This window comes from Drosophila montana, unplaced genomic scaffold, assembly GCF_035044405.1.
Source record: "Drosophila montana isolate Dmon_TW-CO22-7 unplaced genomic scaffold, ASM3504440v1 contig_1455_1, whole genome shotgun sequence".
In the NCBI taxonomy this organism is placed as follows: domain Eukaryota; kingdom Metazoa; phylum Arthropoda; class Insecta; order Diptera; family Drosophilidae; genus Drosophila; species Drosophila montana.
The window spans coordinates 1,021,234-1,032,928 of NW_026996406.1; positions in this window are offsets into that span (position 1 = coordinate 1,021,234).

The following is an 11,695-nucleotide window of genomic DNA, read 5'->3' on the forward strand; positions in this document are numbered from 1 at the left end:
ACATCAAAATCAAAACAAACTCAATTTTTATTTACATATTTTTTAAAATGTTAATTTGACGATATTTTCTGCGTAAATTATTACAAATTTAAAAAAAATATGCATAAAAAATGAATTTGCTGCTGCATTCGAACCAGCGACTGCTCGCTAATTAGTTCGATGCGCAGACATTTAGGTCAGGCTCATGACGCAACGTTTGACACAAACTTTGACACCATTAAAGGGTCGAATTTTTGCAAGAAGCCGCCTTGGTGGTCTTTTATAAACCAAAAGGAAGCTCAGGTCAAAATTTTTTAGCGGTTTTGGCCTTTGGTCAACGTTCACTCGGTCAACCAGGACAAACTCTTTAATAACTCTCTCTCTCTCACTCTCTCACTCTCTCACTCTCTCTCTCTCTCTCTCACTCTCTCTCTCTCTCTCTCTCTCTTTCTCTCTTTCTCTCTTTCTCTCTTTCTCTCTTTCTCTCTTTCTCTCTTTCTCTCTTTCTCTCTTTCTCTCTTTCTCTCTTTCTCTCACTCTCACACTCTCACACTCTCACCTCTACTCTCTTACTCTCTTACTCTCTTACTCTCTTACTCTCTTACTCTCTTACTCTCTTACTCTCTTACTCTCTTACTCTCTTACTCTCTTACTCTCTTACTCTCTTACTCTCTTACTCTCTTACTCTCTTACTCTCTTACTCTCTTACTCTCTTACTCTCTTACTCTCTTACTCTTTTACTCTCTTACTCTCTTACTCTCTTACTCTCTTACTCTCACACTCTCACACTCTCACACTCTCTTACTCTCTTACTCTCTTACTCTCACACTCTCTTACTCTCACACTATCTTTCTCTCACACTCTCTTTCTCTAACAGCCTCTTCTCTACAAATATGTAGATTTAATAAATCCAATTACTTTCTAGAGTGCACACAAATGTCCCTTACCTTAAAACTAGTGTCCGTAAAACTTTGTTCCTTTACGGGCTAAGGTAAAAGCAGTTAAACGATGCTAATTGCATGTGATTTTAATTAAAAATATAATTAAAATATGGAATACACGCATTTGCTATGCTTTTCAAGCGAAATTCATCAAGAAATTGGCTATGCTTCGCATAGTTGGCGATTATTTGTAATCCACTTATATCTTAATTCTCCAGATACGTAGATTGACGCATTGCACTGAGAGTACCATTGATTAATGATCTAGTTGGGCAGTCAAGCTGCGAGCGGAGCTGTTAAATATAATTGTTTGCGAATCGATTTTCATCCGGTTAAAAGGTTGCACGGGCACGCATTAATAAAAAAAAAAAAAAACAATATCAATTATTGTGCATGTTAATTAGTTTATTCACCGCCAATTTGTTGGCATCAAATCATGAATACGAAAATATACACAACAAAAAGGCCGTTTTGCACAAAAATCTGTCAACAAAAATGCAGCCAAACGAGCTGCAAAATCAAATTTATAAATGAAAACCAAAAAACGAAAAACACAACAAAACAAATGTAAATAAAACATTTTGCATATATTTTTGAACTTAAATGCCGGCAATTACGTAACACGAACAATTCGCTTGATCAGAGAATTTCAAAAATGCTAATTGACGCTAACAAACATGGTTTAGGTTAAGATATATTTTACCCTGAAGCTGGGTGGCATTGTAGGGGGAGGGGTGTGTGTGGAGGGAGGGGGGGGGGGGGGGGGCATGGAGTGGACGCACGACAGTCACGCAGCAAATTTTCACGTGCAGCGTGATGAAAAAAAAGACCTGTGGCAGCATTCTAAAATAGCCTTCCGCCTCGTTGCAAATATCGCACAATTATAAAAGCTCAATTATACAATTGTTTATAAATATATCCACATATACATACATATATGTGTGTATGTGTATGTATGCATAAGTATGTGCAATGCTGATAGAATTATTGTGCGTGACCAAAAAGGTCAGACAATTTATATAAATATAGTTACACATATCTATATCTATATCTATATCTATATCTATATCTATATCTATATCTATATCTATATCTATATCTATATCTATATCTATATCTATATCTATATCTATATCTATATCTATATCTATATCTATATCTATATCTATATCTATATCTATATCTATATCTATATCTATATCTATATCTATATCTATATCTATATCTATATCTATATCTATATCTATATCTATATCTATATCTATATCTATATCTATATCTATATCTATATCTATATCTATATCTATATCTATATCTATATCTATATCTATATCTATATCTATATCTATATCTATATCTATATCTATATCTATATCTATATCTATATCTATATCTATATCTATATCTATATCTATATCTATATCTATATCTATATCTATATCTATATCTATATCTATATCTATATCTATATCTATATCTATATCTATATCTATATCTATATCTATATCTATATCTATATCTATATCTATATCTATATCTATATCTATATCTATATCTATATCTATATCTATATCTATATCTATATCTATATCTATATCTATATCTATATCTATATCTATATCTATATCTATATCTATATCTATATCTATATCTATATCTATATCTATATCTATATCTATATCTATATCTATATCTATATCTATATCTATATCTATATCTATATCTATATCTATATCTATATCTATATCTATATCTATATCTATATCTATATCTATATCTATATCTATATCTATATCTATATCTATATCTATATCTATATCTATATCTATATCTATATCTATATCTATATCTATATCTTTATCTTTATCTTTATCTATATCTATATCTATATCTATATCTATATCTATATCTATATCTATATCTATATCTATATCTATATCTATATCTATATCTATATCTATATCTATATCTATATCTATATCTATATCTATATCTATATCTATATCTATATCTATATCTATATCCATTTCTCTATATATCTATATATATGTTAGTACTAAGTTTGTTGAGTTCAAGAGACTTGTATTTGAAATATATTTATGGCATTGGTGCTGCTTAAGAGTTCAGTATGGTTTTTTTAAGCCAGGTTGCAAGACTGGCTTTGCACCGAACAGGTTCGACCCAAGAAATTTATTCTGTTTTGAACAATAAACCAAATCTTGAACGAACACACAAGATCAAAAAACCATATCAATTTTTTCAAACGAAAGTGTTTTATTGAAAAGGTTAATTCCAATGTTTGACCCCAAAGGCAAAGTTTATGAGAATTTGCTAGACGATATCTTATTATATGATATCCTGTAGAAGATATTGTAATTTTGTAGAGAAATAACGCATAGACGGAAAGGTCTGCGACCCTATAAAGTATATATATTCTAGATCAGCATAAACAGCAGAATTGATATAGCCATATATAAAATGCTGTTATTTAATGTTATGCTAAAAGCTATCGATGCTCGTTTTAAAATTGATGTGAAACTTTTAGAACCCAATGGGAAGCTAATGGAATGAAATGCTATAAGTCAATTGCTAAATGCAATAATCCTCTATATGGCTACATATCTTGTTATATGATCACCTTTTCAGCTTGTGTATTATATAGTCAGATACCTGTCTGAATAGTTTCTCATATTTGCAAAGCATGTTTCTCGACATTAGAGCATCATCCCGCATTAAGCTTCATTCTAATGATGACTTAATTAATGTATTAGATTTGTGTAATGGGCACATTAGGTTTGACTTTTATAAATTCGTGTGCAGTTAGTTACGGCATAAGTCGTGAGAATTATGGCGCATGATATGGCGAGATTTTTTTTCCATTTTTTATACCCATTAAAAGTGGGTAAAAGGGGTATTATGTATTTGTGCAAATGTATGTAACAGGCAGAAGGAAGCATCTCCGACCCCATAAAGTATATACACATATATTCTTGATCAGCATCAACAGCCGAGTCGATCTAGCCATGTCCGTCTGCTTGTCTGTCTGTCTGCCCGTCTGTCCGTCTGTCCGTCTGTCTGTCTGCCCGTCTGCCCGTCTGTCAGTCTGTCCGTCCGTCCGTCCGTCTGTCCGTATGTATGAACGCAAAGATCTCAGAACCTATGAGAGCTAGAGACTTGAAATATTAGCTGTAGGTCCTCCTAGTGCCCGCGCAGTTCGAGTTTCTTTCCGACATTCGATAACTTGCCCCGTTTCCAAGTAATCGATTAAAATCGATATCGAAATCCTGTTTTTTTTTAGCAATTTCGGCAAATAATATGAGCTAGAGTCACCAAACTTGACATGCAGCTTCTAGAATAGTATACATATATCAAGTATCATTTTATTCATTTTATACCTATCGCCTGTTCGAGGAAGATGGTTCAGGGTATCCCCTAGTCGGGAGCTCCCGACTAGAACCTCTTACTTGTTTTTTTTTTTCAGTTTGTTTGTATTTGTTGGGTGGCATTATTGCAGTTGTTGTTGTTGTTGTTGTTGCTGCTGTTGTTGTTATGGCACAGCACCTGATCGAGAACGAACTGGCATGCTTTTACTTTCTAAATTTGTATTACCCGTTTTACATACAGATTATGTATGTGGCGAGGCTGAGACTTACAGAAGAATTGGTTTAGTCACAACGCATGAATGTTTATTGTGACTTCCGTTTGTGATTCAGATATCGGGGAGTTATGTATATCAACCAATTAATGCATATAAATTAAATTAAAACGCGCTTAAAAATAGCTGGCGTTCTCTCTCTTTTTTTGATTTTTGTTGCAGCTGTTTCGTCGCCCTTAGGCCCCGGCCCAGGGCTTTGAACTCTGTGCGAAACACCTTTTTTTTTTGTTGCTGCTGTCTGAACACGCGGCCTTAGCGGTTGCGAATTGCGGTTTGTGCGGGTGTGGTTGAACTTGGCTTGTATCGATTGATTGAGCATTAGATTATTTCATCTATTGTTTGCCCAGTTGGTGCCGTAACATTAAATGCTGCCAGCGTCGCTGACATCTGCCAGCTTATAAATTATAATCGAAAACATCTAAAAAATGTCTATAGAAATCTTTAAAGTAGTTTCATGCGCTAACATCTTTAGCGCACATGATTAATGTAATGCCAGCTGCTAGAAAGCCACGTGTCACTTAGCCCAGTCAACAAATCCGTTTACACGGATAATACGAAACAACAGGTGGGAGTACTTTTAACGGAAGTGCCCGACCAGAAGATACCCTGAACCTAGCGTCAATCTCTGTTCCTAAATATATACATAATTGAAATCTATACATATGTATGATGTATAAAAAATGCATGCTTCATAAGGTTCCGTGTTTATGTTTCGATCATTATGAAATTTCGATTTCAGGGCTAAGACATGGCAAACAAAAGTGTATGTCTATATCGAATTGTATAGGAGAATATAGAAAAGATAGATATAAAGATAGATATATAGATATATGGGTATGTGTATATAAGGATATATAGATATATAGATGTATTGATATATAGACATATAGATATATAGATATATTTATATATAGATACATAGATATAGATATATAGATATATGGATATATAGATATATTGATGTATAGATATATAGATATATAGATATATGGATATATAGATATATTGATGTATAGATATATAGATATATTGATATATAGATACATAGATATAGATATATAGATATATAGATATATGGATATATAGATATATAGATATATAGATATATAGATATATAGATATATGGATATATAGATATATAGATATATGGATATATAGATATATAGATATATAGATATATGGATATATAGATATATGGATATATAGATATATAGATATAAGGATATAAGGATATATGGATATATAGATATATAGATATATAGATATATAGATATATAGATATATAGATAAATAGATATATAGATATATAGATATATAGATATATAGATATATATGGATATATATATAGATATATAGATATATGGATATATAGATATATAGATATATAGATATATGGATATATAGATATATAGATATATAGATATATAGATATATAGATATATAGATATATGGATATATAGATATATAGATATATAGATATATAGATATATAGATATATAGATAAATAGATATATAGATATATAGATATATAGATATATAGATATATATGGATATATAGATATATAGATATATGGATATATAGATATATAGATATATAGATATATGGATATATAGATATATAGATATATGGATATATAGATATATAGATATATAGATATATGGATATATAGATATATGGATATATAGATATATAGATATAAGGATATAAGGATATATGGATATATAGATATATGGATATATAGATATATAGATATAAGGATATAAGGATATATGGATATATAGATATATAGATATATAGATATATAGATATATAGATAAATAGATATATAGATATATAGATATATAGATATATAGATATATATGGATATATAGATATATAGATATATGGATATATAGATATATAGATATATAGATATATGGATATATAGATATATAGATATATAGATATATAGATATATAGATATATAGATAAATAGATATATGGATATATAGATATACAGATATATAGATATATAGATACATAGATATAGATATATAGACACAGATATATAGATATATATATGTATGTATTGATATATAGATATATGGATATAGAGATATATAGATATATGGATAAATAGATATATAGATGTATAGATATAGACACATAGATTTATAGATATATATACATATAGCAAAAGATAAAGAAATAGATACAGATACAGATATAGGTACAGATATAAGTATACATAATGATATAGATATAGACACAAAAACATTACACTCGTTTATACCCTACAAATTTTCAACGCGTTTCGCGCATAAAAAGAAAGACTTAGGCGACAAACTTGATGTTGTGTTAAAGGCAATAAACGCAGTTGATGTTAATTTGATGTTTATGTGTTTATGGAATGCACTAAATAACATTTAAATACATAACAACAATAACAACAAAAACAAAAACAACAACAAAGATAAGATCAATAATAAACAACAAAAAACGACACACGTCGTCTAATTAGCTACAATATTTCAGCCTAGTTAGTATGTTGGCAGCTGTTGGCACTATCTAATGAAATTGTTAGTTCACTTTATGAGCCAGCTGTGCCATAAAATTGTAATTTATTTTAATTTGCACAGTAGCAACTGCCTATATATATATATATATATAATATACTAATATACTAAGTATGTACTAAGCATATTTAACTGTTTAGCCGTCCGGCTCTTAGAAAGTGCAAATGCTTTTGACCTTCGCTCGCATTCACCGCACTTGCCGCACCGTAATTGGAGGAGGTCTTGTAACTAAGGCTTTTCGGTCACGCAATATTAAATTATTCTCGATATATATACATATATATACATATATACGATATATTACAGAATCTATCGATTCTCACACGTTCGATTGGTTTTTCGGGTTTGGATTTTCGATTTGGGTTTTTTTTTTTTAAAGTCAATGCGCAAGTCGCCATTGGCGATCGCCTTGACAGCGGCTAAGACAACAAGAAGTTGACAGTTGAACAATTTACATAATATTATTTACCCGAGGCTTATCAAACAAATCACACACACAAAAACTAGGCGTTAAGTGGAGTGTGCTAAATACGCTAGAACTAGATAAACTATGCAAAATCGGTTTTGGAATCTGTGAAAACCTGTTTGGCTGCTACAAAAAGAAAACGAAAAAATACAACAAAAAAAAAAGAACAGCATAAAAGAACAAACTCAAGCCCCAATAAAGATATATATATATTAAGTTAATATACGGCGACTGTACATAAATGTATCTCTTCCATTGGGGTTTAAGCGCATTGTACTGTACGTTTCCTAGGAAATATTTGGCACAGGCTTATGCAAATCTGAATGAAAATACCCATAAAGCAGCAGCTGACATCCAATCACAAATGGAACGCTGCTCTTTAATGCTCTGCTGGAGGGTATTACAGCTTTATCATGCAGTGTGTAACGCGTAGAAAGAGTTCTTTCTGAGCCCATATGGCTTATATATACTCTTTAATCAGTATTAAGAGACGAGTCGTTGTAGCCATGCTCATCTGTCTGTTTCTAATTAAATCGGATCGGATCACTATAACATGTAGCTGGAGGAAGGGAAGAATTGGTCGGAAAATGAATTGTTGTAAGCTTTTCTGTTTTTATACCCTTTGTTTAACGCATGGAAGGAACCGCATATAATATTGAATATACATACTCGTTAATTAGTGTAAACAGATTAAAATCGAGCGGATCGGTTCGCTATAACATGTAGCTGGAGGGAGGAAAGAGGGGTATCCTGGCTCATAATTAATATATTCTCTTTAATAAGTATTAACTGACAAGCTGGTATTCGTCATGATTCATTGCTTATTCCTTCTCTCATTAGCGTAGAAAAAGACATCTGTGACCACATAAAGTATATATATTCTAGATCAGCATCAGCAGCCGAGTTGATATAGCCATGTCCGTCTGTCCATCTGTCCGTCTGTCTGTTTCTATGCAAACTAGTCTCTCAGTTTTAAAGCTATCGTCTTGAAACTTTGTATAGTTCCGTCTTTCTGCTCCGGGCAGTACTTATTTCGGAACCTGATCGGAAAACTACATCGTATAGCTGCCATAGGATTGAACGCTCGACAATTAAGTTCTTGTATAAAAACCCTTTTTGTTTCACAAGTTATCTTAACCAAGCTTGGCATTTACTTTCCGCTTAAACATGACTAAACTAGGTATAAATAGGTATCTGACTTTTATAATCTTTATCTATCTATGGAATGAACCGGTTAAATATCTGTGTCTGTTAAACTTTGCTCTTTCTTACACTATTTTGACCAAGCTCTGCAATTACAAGCTTTACCCTTTTCCCTCACATATCTTCCTACCCATCGCCCATATCTGCAAGTGTATTTAATGTTCGTTGTGCCGCAAATAGACGTTCTTATTTTATCTCAGCTCATTCAACCGCAGCATTTCCGATTCAGCAGCAAAAAATTAACACTCAGAATTAAGAGGCGATCAACATTTAGAACGTTCAACACAAAAATCCCCATGTAAGTGGGAAAAATGTATTTCGAAAGTAACTCAACAACTGGCCATGACTCAGTTGGCTGCAACCTGACGCTGCCGCTGCCGCAGCTGCCGCTGCTGCTGCTGCTGCTGCTGCTGCTGCTTCTGCTGCTGCTGCTCTTGCTGCTGACGTCTACGCGTCTTGGGGAAGACCAGAGACCAGTCCACGCACTTGTGGCAGCAACAAATGAATAGAGTTCGCGGCAAGCAACGTCAGCCAATTGCGGGGATTTTGGCCTAAAGACAGGAATTTGGATTTCTGTTTAATTTGTCGATTGCCATTAAAGCGTAACTCTGACTCAAAACGTGTCGTTCGCAGTTGACCACACTTGAAAAATCCAGTGCACAGTGGTTGCTTTTTGGGCTGCCGACAAAGTGGTTGTTGTCGTGTTGTTGTTGTTGTTGTTGTTGTTGTTGTTGTGGGGCTCGGTTGTCGAAAGGGCAGCTGTCAGCTGCAGCAACGCATCGATTTGTCGCCACAAGGACAAATGCCACCTGTTTGATGGCTAATCGGGTCAGGTGGGAAAAACGTTTTTCAAGAGTGCCACCTCATGGGCATGTCAAAAGCAAAAACAATTTGATGCCTGCTCCCACTTAATAGCGCTCATAAATGCCGCAAATTGTGCACATGACATTAAAGTTTATAGCAAGTACATTTAAAAGAAATTCAAAAACAAAACAACAGAAAAATATAAACATTTAACAGACTTTAATTTTAACTTTCTTTGTGTAGTTGGTCAGCCAGAAACGGGTTTGGTCTTATTTGTGTGTGTGTGTTTGTTTAATCAAAGTTCGCATTTTAACGATTAAATAATATTCATAAAATTATTGGTGCACATGTTTTTTTGGGGGCTCGTTCATTCGAACTTGGCGTCTCTGATTAAGCCAACTTTAATATATTCAACGCGCTGCCGGCCACACCCTGCAAATGTCGGCTGCACTTAAGTAAGGCAAAGCCATTAACAAAAAAACCAGAGTTTTAATTTAAGACAGCCCCTGGTTATCAGCCGGTTCGTTGACAGACCAATAACGCCACTGCACAGAAAAGTCCCATATCTAATTATGGAATATATTCATCCTTTGTCGGAAAGGCATGCGTATGACTTTTATATATGCAGAAAAGCACACGAAATGCGCTTTTCATAAGCAGACTATTTTTTAGAATAAATTATCTCTTTTTAAATTGGGTAAACAAGGGACTTGTGCAAATGTATGTAACAGAAAGAAGGCAGCCTTTCCGATCCCATTAATTATAAATATTCTTTGTCAGCAGATAGAAGGTTTAGGGTATCCTCTAGCCGAGCACTGCCGACTTGAGAACTCTTGCTTTTATTTGTTTCTTCGAGTTTTAGCTATATTTGCTGTGAGTCTTGAGAAAGGCAAATCCATATGAGCTTGGCTTTGGCAATATATATATAATATATAATATCATTTGGACTCTGTTGCCAAATATCAAGCGAAGTTTTTAAAAAATCAGACTTTTTACTTGTCGAAGCTATATTCAGGCTGAATATAGATTTTTAAGAGATTTTGTATAAGTTTTTAGTTTCTTCGTTTACTTATTGGCGAAGTTTGTTGTGGGAAAGAAACTTTTATAAAATGGAAAGTAAATAGAATTTAAAAATTGAAAAAGTTTATAAATAAATAATAAATTTTTAAAATTGAATATATCTGTAAAGGAATGAAAAATCAATGTGATTTGTAAATTAAATAAATATATAAGTAAACAATATGATTTATAAATTGAAAATATGTACAAATAAATGAAAATTCAATTTGATATATAAATTGAATAAATTTGTTTACAGCTTACCCTTTTACATATTCCATGCTGGAGAGATTTGTATTTTTTTTGTGGTTCCTCAATGAAAAATTGGTCGAATTTATTCCAAATCACAATTGTTCAATTATGTTAGCTTGAATATATATATATATTTTGTATTTAATGCTGGTTTTGGCGACCTTTCCATTTTTAAATATTCAATTACGGACCTCGAGCCAGCTAATTAAATATTTATATTTTATATTATTATATACATATAAATATATGCATTATATGTTTATAATGCCAATGAAGGTTGAACGGAGAGGTCGCGCCTTTTATGGTTTGGCAACAACGCACGATAAGGAAGATGTTTTTTAGCCTTTTTGGTTATCCTTTCCAATTGCATTTAAATGAGTTATTTTAATAACAGGAGCGATGTACTGAGTCCCCTTAATGAAAAGGTTTCGAACTGTCGTAAGGTTCCCTACGAGAATTCTCATGTGTTATTCAAGTTTTTGTGCAATCTTTTTAAATGCCTTTGAGCTATGACGTCTCAAATAGTAGACATCAAAAATGGCCCAGTCATGCTCATAGGAGTATTTTTGTAAACTGAACACGATTTCGATGAATGGCGAAATAGGCAGAATAACATTTTTCTTATTGCGCCCCGTCAAGGGAGAACAATCTATAGATGGATCTTAAGCAAGAGCATCGCGTCCAGATTTAGCTCCAAATATTTGTGTCCACAAAGTACACAGGGACTTACTTCTCTACTCTTTGGGACAGTTTTTTCGATTGGTTTTCTGGCGAATAATT